Genomic DNA, 10,037 nt, shown 5'->3' with positions numbered 1-10,037 from the left:
TACTCTTGAAGGGTAGAAAATAATTTTTCCAGCCCGTCAAAAACAAGCAGTGCTACATCAGGGCCCAGATGACAAGGGGAGACTGAGCTGAGATCAGACATGCTCATCTTTCCCAGTACATTTACAAGCAAGGGAAAAGCAAGCTAGAACAAGATGGTGAGCAGATTATTTTATTGTTTTGCTTCAGGTAGGGGACTGCCAAGGAAATTATCTGTGGAATGGCATAGGAATTACTATCTGGGGTTCCCAGGGCAGGCTGCAAACCTGGGATCAGAGTTCAGAAGATGAGTTTTTAAGAGAGGACACAGATATCTGGATTTCAGGTAAGAAGGATCCTCAAGAACAGAGTTTGAAGTCTTCACTAAAATGTCTCAGCAGCACAGGTAGAGCAACGGAAGATGACCTTGCCCCTTTCTGCCTCTATTTCTGCGCTCCTTGGCTCAGGGTCCACTTCAGCAGCAGCCTCCAGACGACTGACCGCTGCCCCCTCCACAGCAGCTGGAGCCCCCCCCGAAGGCCGGCTGCAGCAGCCAGGGCTCTGGTGTCTGTGATGGTGGGAACTGCGTCGCCTGTGATGGCTCAGGCAGCAGCCGCCGCCCCCAGAGCTGCAGCAGCCGCCGCTCCCAGAGCTGGAGCCGCAGCAGGAAGAGACTGAGGGGCACTTGGGAGGGCACTTTGGGGGGCACTTGGGCGCGGGACACTTGGGAGAGGGCTGGCACTGCTGCTGGTTCTGCTGGCAGGACATCTCGGCTGGCGGGGTCAGGAGCTGAGGGAGAGTCACACAGCGAGTCAGACCTAGGACACACAGAGCCCTCCTGCCCCTTCCTGTTCTTAGCATCACTTCTAGCACCCTTATTGTGAAAGTCTTGAAATCAGACATAGGAAAATCATTTCTGACAATTTTATCACTCTTACTGGTGTACCATGTGCCTTGTTTCACAGAGTCACGTTTCAGTCCCATTTGGAATGTTGTCAACAATATCATGCCCAAATATGTAGAGAAAATTGATGCTTATTAACATTTCCTTAGTGTTGGAGAAAAGACCAGAAAATAAATTGGCTCCAGGCCAGCTTTCATTTTCTCACATCACTAAGAATCTTGCAGATATCTAGTGTAGGGACCATTTTAGCACTGAATGCCTCTTAAAGGAAAAGGCAAAGCATTCTCTCTTGGAAGGATTTCTTATATGTTTTGGTTTTGCAGAATATAGAAAATCATAACTGCAAAGGCCTTGGAGTCAATTTGTCCCAACCAATTCAATTTATAAATGAAAAAACTGAAAGGAAAAAAGGCAAATTCACTGGCCCAGTGCTAGTCACTAGTTTGTCTCAGTTCTGTTCCCAGACTCCCTGACTCCTAACCCAGGGCTCTAATGCACATGGTCCTTCTCCTAAGGACTGCTTCCCAGGCAAACCCCAGGGTTTCTCAGCTCCAGTGTGCCCCCAGTTCCCACTATGGACCTTCTTGTTGGAGTCTAAACAGATCCACAGGTGTCTCTGATTCTCTCTTCTATTAAGTACCAACATCCTCAACACACTGTCTCTGCAACTGGGTCTGGCTGTATTTCCAAAACTATATTCCCACTATGCAACCACTCCAGCATAATCTAGCCATCAATGTTTTCATTCACTAAAACAAGAGAAACATACCCAGCAACTGGGAACAATCTGCTGTTTCCAAAACTCTAGCATACAGCACACAAACCTCTTCCTAGTTGCTCTGGGTCTCTCTCACCCATCCCACCCTGGCCCTCCTGATTCAGATTTTCTTTGTCCTCATCCTTCCAACCACAGCCCAAGGCCTTGTCTGCCCCCTGCTCTGGTCTGAGCTCCCTCTATGGAAGGCTCTGCTCTCAGTCCCAGGGGGCACTTACTGGTGCACAGGCAGCACTGGATCCATCAACACCTCAGGAGAGGAGTGCTTGGAAGAGCTTTGGCCCCAAGGCCCTTTATGCTGGCCTTGGGCTCTGCCCCCAGCCTGTGAGACAGGGCCCCAGTTTGACATGACCCACCTCCTGCCACCCACATGGTCCTGTGACAGGTAATGACTGGCAGCTCCTCCCTGCCTCCCTCTAGAGACCTCAAGGCATCCCCCCCCCCAGCTAGGAAAGTACCTGCTTATAATGGGGACTGTGTAGGTCAAAATGAACATCCCCATTCCTGGAGTCCTCTGTTGTATTTTTTTCTATGGAAGGCGTCTTTTTTTCTATGGAAGGCCTTCTAGTCACATTTATGGACCTGGTCATGTAGCCCCTCCTTTCTTTCCACCCTAGATAGTAATTTTTCACCTGGACCTTTGGGTGTTTTTTTTTTTAAGTTTTTATTTAAATTTCAGTTAGTTAATATACAATGTTATAATTGGTTTCAGGTGTACAATATGGTGATTCAGTACTTCCATATATCACTCAATACTCATCACAAGTGCCTTCCTTAATCCCCATCACCTATTTCACCCATCCCCCCACCCACCTCCCCTCTGGTAACCATTAGTTTGTTCTCTATAGTTAAGAGTCTGTTTCTTGCTTTCTCTCTCTGTCTCTCTTCCTCTCTTCTTCTCTCTTATTTTTTCACTTTGCTTGTTTGTTTTGTTTCTTAAATTCCACAGATGAGTGAAATCATATGGTTTCATCTAAACCTTTGAATCTACATGGCTTGGGTGAAAATCTACATGCCTAAGTTGTGAGGGGTGGTGTGTATAGCACAGTGGTTGAGAAAATAGGTTTTAGGACCTCACCAAAGTATTCAACTTCTTTGAACCTCACAATATAGATCTTTTAAATGTAGATAATGATAGAAATGTCTTTTTTGCAGGATCTACATATTAGTTAAGACGGCAAAGGGGAAGTAGGCAAGATAGTATGTGGTACTTGGTGACACTCAGGAAATAGATAGATGAATAGATAGACCAAAAAAAAAGAGAGAAATAGATGTAAACATGGATTTTTAATGGACGGGGAATTTTTTAGGCCATGGACACCTTTAGTAGCTACATCTTGTTCAAACTAAATGCCATTTTTTCCTCCCATATATCTCAATGAGTTTGGTTTGATGAATGTAGATCAGGAAAGGGATACTGAAGGTGAGCATATTGCCCATAATGCCTGAAAATTATAGCCTGAAAAGAATTCACAGTTTCCTGGAGGCAAATTGAAGGGAGGAGGTAAAATAAAAATGGAAAGGGTGAAGAGAAGGGAGCAGCCCAAGAGGTGACCTGATAGCACTACTTGAAGTGGTGCTGGTCTACCTGGCATACCTAAGAACAGACACACTCAGTATTCAAGTTAAAATTGTTTACATTGTTGCAATATGAATTACCTGTGTTTCCATGCTCAAAAATAACCAACTGGAAATTCTAAAAATGAAAAACATAGTCTCTGAAAAATTAAATATGTTCAAAAATAAATACAATGTGAAAAATTTATTGGATGTCTTAGTAGATTGTAAACAGCAGAAGAACAGATTGGTAAATTTCAACTTGAAGAATTGAATTGAAAAGAGGGGAAAAATACAAAAAAAATGAACAAACGAATGGTTATCTGTTGAATTATAGCAAATAATCCAACACTCACATATTTAGAGTTTCTGAAAGAGAATAAAGAGAGTGGGGGATATATTTTTAAATAATGATCAATTTTCCAAATTTCATGTAAACTGTCAAGATGCAGGCAGGCCAGGTCTGAAGACCCAGAGGGGGTCCCACATGACCAGCTGAGAGGATCCCTGGCTACACACAGGATAGAAATCAAATGTGAGGCAGGAGGAAGGGAAAGCAGAGTTTATTGAAGGCATAGGGAGAGTGCAGGTACAGACAGAGTGTCTAGGAGACTCAGAAAGGAGAGAGAGTCTCATCTTTGTCCAGGGTCTGGTATACATGTCCTGTCAGGTATCTAGGAACTGACTGGAACAAAGGTGATGGCCCATCTGTTATTCCTTGGAGCCAGGGTGTCTTGGCATCAAGATGTCTAGCACTAGTGGTCTAAAATATTCATATGATGACTTTATCCAGTCATCCTCACCTGGTCCTTCCTTAGATGTTATCTGTTCTAAATAAATCATTAACTCCTTGCCCCTTAGGAGGAGGACATATGCATTCTGAGGCATGTACAAAGTGAGGTGGTGATGCAGGTCCTAGCAAGAATAGAAGCAGGAAAAGGAGCAAAAAGCAGAATTTTATGGAGACCTTCAGTTTCCCTATCTCAATAGGACTAAAAAACTAATACATCCCAAGCAGGATAAAAAAAAAGAAATACAATAAGTGGTACAACATGTCCAGAAAAAGGATACAACTTAGTCTTGGAAAAGACGTGAGTGAGGGGAATTCTAAGGAAGGGTGTCTGGGAAAGATTTGTCAAAGAGGCTTTGACCCATGGAGGCTGGGGGTTGGGGGTTGGAGGACATTCCAGGGAGAAGCAGCAGTGTGAGAATAGATACAGGCAACAGGATGCAGGTGGTCTTTTGTGAGTGGTGAGTGATCCAGCCTGACTGGAATGTAGGGCATGTGTGCTGGAGCTGGGAGAAAGAGTGAGGACAGGGGAAGGCTAAAGAGAAATAAATGGAAGGCTGGGTGGTAGGGAGACCTTTGCCAGGGTCAGTCACTTGGGTTTTATTGAATGTTTACCAGAAACCCATGGAAGGTCTTAGTTTAATTTTATTATTGGAAGATGTATGGTTGTCATTTTAGCAGGTAAGGATAATCACATTAGCACTGGGTCCCAATACAGAAGGGGACTGTGTAAGAGACCCTGGGACAGAGGACAACAGCAGCAGGGATCAAGATGAGAAAATACCACTGCCACAATCCCCTAAATGTTACTGCAGATTCATGATCCCTTATTCCATCCAAAGGTCTCTGGAAATGAATTTCTTGTCCAATTGTTGATGACACCCATTTGGAGGCAAAAAACTGACCTGACCTGACAGTGAGATGGCTTCGCGTTACTGTGAATATTCATGTGTTTTGTTGCAGAGGTATTAATGGCCTTCTCAAAGGGGCAGGAGTCCTGAAGCCATGGGTTTGGGGGATCTGAACAACACACTGTGCCTACCCAAGATGTGGTAGACTCCTTGGTTTGAATTGCATGGTGATGGGGGTTGCGTATGGCTAAGTCTGAAGTATGCCTGTAGTGTTACTAATAAATTCTGTTCACTGCACTACCCCTCTTAAAAAAATAGTTCTGAACCTCATCTGGTACCAAGGGTACCAGAGGCCTGTTTTGTTCAGTCAGAAATCCAGGAAGTGTTTCCAGTGAGCATAGTCTGGAAGAGATTATGGTCTATAGTATTTACATTCTTTGGTCACTAGAGGAATACAGAAATCTAACATTTTCCAAGAGTATCAACTTATGGCTAATAATCACTTCTTTAACTAAGGAAGCCTTGCTGTGCCAGTTTGTCCAAATTCTGAGTTGAGCAAGGCTCAGGTTCTCTCCATTTTTAACTGACAGCTCAAGATTTTCCCAACTCAATCACACCATCAACCTCAATTCATAATGCATTCTTATAGAGTATTTTTTTTTTTTTACTTATTCTCAACTATTGTATTGTATTCGGTGAGGAATCCAGGAAAACAGAAATGTGGGCATGCTTACTGAACACTTTCCTAGGGCCTTTGTGCATTTTTCTCTCTTTTACTTATGAATCCTATTAACCAACCATCAATAAAAATTTAATCTTTTCGGGGCACCTGGGTGACTCAGTCGTTAAGCGCCTGCCTTCAGCTCAGGTCATGATCCCAGGGTCCTGGGATAGAGCCCCGTATCAGGCTCCCTGCTCCGTGGGAAGCCTGCTTCTCCCTCTCCCACTCCCCCGCTTGTGTTCCCTCTCTCACCGTGTTTCTCTCTGTCAAATAAATAAAATAAAATCTTTAAAAAATTTTTTATTCTTTTTGTGTAAAAACGTCCTGTGTTCTTTTTTTTTTTAAGATTTTATTTATTTATTTAATTGACAGAGAGAGACACACACAGCGAGAGAGGGAACACAAGCAGGGGGAGTGGGAGAGGGAGAAGCAGGCTTCCCACGGAGCAGGGAGCCGGATGTGGGGCTCGATCCCAGGACCCTGGGATCATGACGCGGGCCAAAGGCAGTCGCCCAACCAACTGAGCCACCCAGGCGCCCCAAAATGTCCTGTGTTCTGATTTTTCAAGACAATGTAAATTCTTGCTTACAATTTTTTTCAGATTGCCACTGGCACTCCTTAGCAGACCCAGCAGAAGAGTTAGAAAGGGAGTATTCTGAGCTATTGAATAAATTTGCCAAAAAATTATGACAGTCACAGCCAATCTACTCATAATCGCCCTAATAGCCAAGATAATCTACTCTTCCATAATCAATACTCAGTTCCCTCAATGAAAAATAAGAAGCTTTTGTGGAATCCTTTGCCTGTACTCCTGCCTTACATCAACAGAACCCTTTTATTGTTAATGGATGGGAGTCTTTTGGGATGGAGGTGAGGGCAGGATAGCATTCTCCGTGGGATTGGGAATGTCTTAAGGGCAAGGGCAGAGCTTCTTTCCTCTAATTCAATGGTTCTTATTAAAGGATGATGGGTAGATTTTGTATACTCCTATCCCATGCCCCCAGGAGGAAGAATTTGACAATCTGCAGAGGCCTTTAGTCATCACAGCTGGTGGGGAGGGGTTGTGTTTGATACTGTCATCTAGTGGGTAGAGGCCAGGGATGCTACTTAATATCCTACAGTGTGCTCCCATGACAAAGAATTATCCCTACCAAAATGTCACTAGTGCTGAGGGTGGGAAACCCTGCTTTGCTGCAGGAGGATTAAGACTATGCTCACTGGAAACACTTCCTGGATTTCTGACTGAACAAAACAAGCCCCTGAAGAATGTTGATGAGATGTTATGGAAAGAACTTATAATTTAAATGATTGCCCAATCCAGCCTTTTTATCCAGGCTGGGTCAAGTCAGAAGGCCTTTCAATGACTAAGGGCCCAATCTTGATTCAAGTCTTAAAAATATTTCTGATTGATTGAGAGCCTCCCCTCCCTGGTACTTCCTCTCCTGCTGGCTAACCTAAAGAACGATGTCATTGGCAAACTGGCTGAAGGGCATCAACACACTGATGACCATTTTTGATTGCAGCTCACCTCACTATCCTTGAAGCCAACATTCACCTTGGCATCTGAGCAAACTATCCCCAAATCTCTTATTCCTTCTAGATTCAGCTTCCCTCCTGAGCCATTTCCCACCACCCATCCCCCAACCCTCTTCTGTCTGCCCTCCCATGTCCCTTCACTCCTTCAATTCTGTCTCCTCCATGCCTCCCTTGACTTGCCCCAGCTGACCACATCCATTTCTGTTTATGCTTCCCCTGTCTGCCTGTCAGGCTTTCTTAGGCCTGGACTTGGCCTGCTTTTTTGGCCAACCTCCCTCATCAGATGGGCCAATCATCATCTCTTCCCTGTACTTCTCCCCTTAGGGGTGAACATTTCACTGCTAAAGGCAGATATATTTGTAGTGTTTTATAATATGCAAAGTGTATGTAACTTAAATAACCTATTTAATCCTGTGTGACACAGACAGGGGTATATTACATGGGTACATTTTTCTTTTAACCACATTTTATAAATGAAGGAACTACGTGTCAGGGAAATGACCAAAGCTAAGACCTCTCTGCTAGTAAGTGGTGGAGTTGGGATCCAGCTCATACCTCATGATGCCTTTCCTATGCCCTTTCTATTCCTGCATGCTGGCTCACAGTTCCATACCACTCTGGGCCCCTTTCTCCCACACACCAGCTCAGTCCTCTTCCCCTTCTTATGCTGTCTGTGATGCCTGCCCAGAATATCTCCATTGCTATATTTGTTCTTATTTCCAAAGCAGTTTGTATATTTTAATGTTACATATTTTTTAAATATGTCCATTTTTTATCTGTTTTCCTCTGCTAGAATATCAGTTCCTTGAGAACAAGCATCTTTGTCTATTTCATTCATTAATATGTCTCAAGCATCCAGAATACTGCCTGATACATAGTAAAAACTCAGTATTTGACTAAGTGTTTGTTGAATGCAGGAGTAACAGTGCATTCCATTTCCACACAGTTCTGATTATTAAATTATTCCCTTTATTTCTAGTCAGAAATTTCCATCCATTGGATTTAAGCTCTTGAGTTTTACTTTTTCTGAAAGAAAGCCTTTCAAATAATGGAAGAGAGAAAGCAACATGCTACTTCTTGGAAAATACATTAGGGGCACTTGGGTGGCTTAGTCGGTTAAGCATCGGACTCTTGATTTTGGCTCAGGGTTGTGAGAAGGAGCCCCAGGTCAAGCTCCATATCCAGCCCCATGCTGGGCATGGAGCCTGCTTAAGATTCTCTCTCTCCCCCTCTCCCTCCACACCTTCCCTCCTCTCTCCTGCTCTCTAAAAAATAAAATAAAATATAACATTATTCTTCCTTCCACAGGAGGGAAAATCAAGTTTTGGAGCAAGATAAGCCTAGGCTTAGATTCTAGCATTATCAGGTCTTAGATGTGTGAACAGACAATCAGTAGATGTGTGTGTGACACACTGTCTATAAATTGGAGTAAATAATAGCATCTTTTCAAGTTGTGAGTATGAGGAAGGATGTAGGTTTCCTGTCTCAGGTGATGGCTGATGCATAATTGGCTGACACATCATCCTCCAGCCTCACTCCCATTGGACCACTGTGGACCAAGGAGAGCAACACTATCATGACTAACTATGAAGAACTAGAGCTCATCACCATGTGCCATAGACAATCGCACACTTGCCCCATGCTAAGATTTTAATTAACCAAACTTTTCTCCATATGTGTGGCTCTGCATATATCTACTCATCTTCTACAAGTGTGGGAGACCTTTAACTTAACTCAGAATTTCACCTTTATCTTGATTACATTTTATCTTGTCAGATTAGGTCCATTATTCTAACCCATGTTGACAGACATGTTCTTCAATCCTCCCTCATAACTTGAAATCACTTGAAATTTTAGGTCAGTTTCCTCTCAAGTCTTACTCTAAAATATTGATAAGAAGTTCATTAGAGCAGGATGAAGATGGACATGTTTGGAACTAGGAATCATGGTCATGTAAGGAGGAAATATTCCTCCCTGCATTGTCTGTCATTGATATCAGTTTAATGACAATGGCATACCTGTTATTGTCTCTTCCTGGAACTCTCTCCTCTCTCCTCCATTCATTAGATAACTCCCACCAATCTTTCACACCTCTGACTGTAGACACCTCTTCTAGGCACTTGAGCCACTTAAGTGCCCCTCCTACAGGTTTCCATGGTGCCCTGTGCCTCCCATGTTCAAGTTCTCATAAACTCTATTGTCTCTCAAATTCAAGGTAGGCAAGACACTGCCTTACTCACCATTGTATTTCTAGGACCAAGCACAATTCCTGGCAGATAGCTAGGTCTCAATAAATTTTTGTAAAGTGAACGGATGTGTTAATATAAGTTGATAAATGGTTTTCTTCCTGACAGATATAACATTCGAGAATAGAGGAAAGATGTTACCCTAGCTCAGGGTTCCTATGACAAGATGTGGTAAGGAACATGATGGGTGGGTTTGGCATAGCTTGGGTTATTCCTAGTCTTCTAGATACTTCTAGTTTAGTCTTCCAGATCAGGAAGCTTCATCTTTTGGAGGAATGAGTTTGATGGTCCACGGTGATGGGGAAGCCCATGGATCATCATGCATCACCCTCTCTTCCTAACTAGTTTCAAGCCACAGGCATGTGGATCCTCTGGACGTCCAACTCAGCCAGAAATCAGGAGTATGATATGGCCAGGGACCAAGTCTTGTTCACCACCTGGCTATTCTCCTATATGTTGTGTACACTGTCTGTCTTCTGATTACTACTATCTACATATCTATTCCATTATAAAGAGCTGAGCTATTCCCTTATGCATTACAGTTCTATTTGCTTATTCATCCAGGACCATTCTAGTCTGTAGGACAAACTATGGATTGTGGAATTCCTCCCTCTTAATGGTTAGGTAATGCCTGGATAAAGGAGGTATATACCAAAACTAGGCCTATCTTCTCCCAGTAA

The 10,037-nt window shown here is 43.3% G+C and overlaps 1 pseudogene; it reads right to left on the bottom strand.

The window, feature by feature from the left end:
• Nucleotides 1–344: 344 nt before the first annotated feature.
• Nucleotides 345–745, bottom strand: LOC123858237 (late cornified envelope protein 1C-like; annotated as a pseudogene).
• Between the last annotated feature and the right edge of the window lie 9,292 nt (nucleotides 746–10,037).

This window comes from Mirounga angustirostris, unplaced genomic scaffold, assembly GCF_029215605.1.
Source record: "Mirounga angustirostris isolate CCGP_5_RB_7025 unplaced genomic scaffold, mMirAng1.0.hap1 SCAF_4, whole genome shotgun sequence".
Taxonomy (NCBI): domain Eukaryota; kingdom Metazoa; phylum Chordata; class Mammalia; order Carnivora; family Phocidae; genus Mirounga; species Mirounga angustirostris.
This window is presented reverse-complemented; position numbering and strand designations above follow the sequence as displayed.